This window comes from Lepidothrix coronata, unplaced genomic scaffold, assembly GCF_001604755.1.
Source record: "Lepidothrix coronata isolate B3197 unplaced genomic scaffold, Lepidothrix_coronata-1.0 Scaffold211, whole genome shotgun sequence".
Lineage (NCBI taxonomy): Eukaryota > Metazoa > Chordata > Aves > Passeriformes > Pipridae > Lepidothrix > Lepidothrix coronata.
In genome coordinates this window covers 1487141-1487929 of record NW_016690391.1, presented here as the reverse complement: position 1 = coordinate 1487929, position 789 = coordinate 1487141, and the positions used below count along the sequence as shown (strand labels likewise).

General features: G+C 41.8%; 1 long non-coding RNA gene across 1 annotated transcript in view; it reads left to right on the top strand.

Annotated features, from left to right (window-relative positions):
• The window catches only part of LOC108506266, a 4260-nt gene extending 3696 nt beyond the window's left edge, over window positions 1-564 (top strand). Inside the window, exon 3 of the long non-coding RNA XR_001877745.1 lies at window positions 333-564. This is a non-coding gene — a long non-coding RNA (uncharacterized LOC108506266). The remainder of the gene's footprint in view (window positions 1-332) is intronic.
• Window positions 565-789: the final 225 nt, after the last annotated feature.

Sequence of the window (789 nt, the reverse complement as noted above, 5' to 3'; positions counted from 1 at the left end):
AAAAAAAAAAAAAAAAAAAAAAAAGGCAATTTATCCTTTATAAATAGCTGTAAGTTCTGTTGATGAAGCACAGTTTATTAATAGCAGTGGTACCTTCTCACTTCTGCCATTAAAAAAATAATTGTAAATTCACAAGTGTCAGTCAAATGAGCAAGTGGCTGTGGGGGAAATAAAGCAGAGGAGGAGCATCACGTCTGGTTACATATTAGGGCTCCACTGCCACAAGAGGGAAGCCAATACTAATAAAAAACCCTTTATTTGTGCATGAACTATGGTTACTGTGGAGGGTTTATCCATTTCAAGGGTGTTTGTCTTCTTCTCTTTCCCTGCAGCAAACTCGCATTTGCTCCTGTGTCAAAGACTGAAGGACATTCCTCCACATTCCCTTTGCTCAACGCCCTGTGAAATGAATTCCATGGATTTGCCTCTTTGAATGGCAAATCCATAAACCCGAAACAGAAAGTCGGGACAGAACCAAGCTGGTTGTTTCCTCAGTGGGTTTGAACAGTCCAGGGAAAGGGGAAGTTTGGTGGACGTGGTGCTTGAAAAAAAAGAGATGGTGTTTTCCCTCCTTTGGGGCAGAAATTAAGGACTTTTCTAGGACTCACAGATACAACTGTTTTTAGTGGCTCTTACCCCACAGTAATGACAAATTAATCCAGCAGATCTTCTGACTCTTAGCCTGGTTTACAGTGTGTGTGAAGTCCTTTCTCTATGGATTTATTGGTCAGGGCAAACCTGATCTCAGCCACTCTGCTGCAAACCACCGAGTCTGGGAACTTCTCTGAG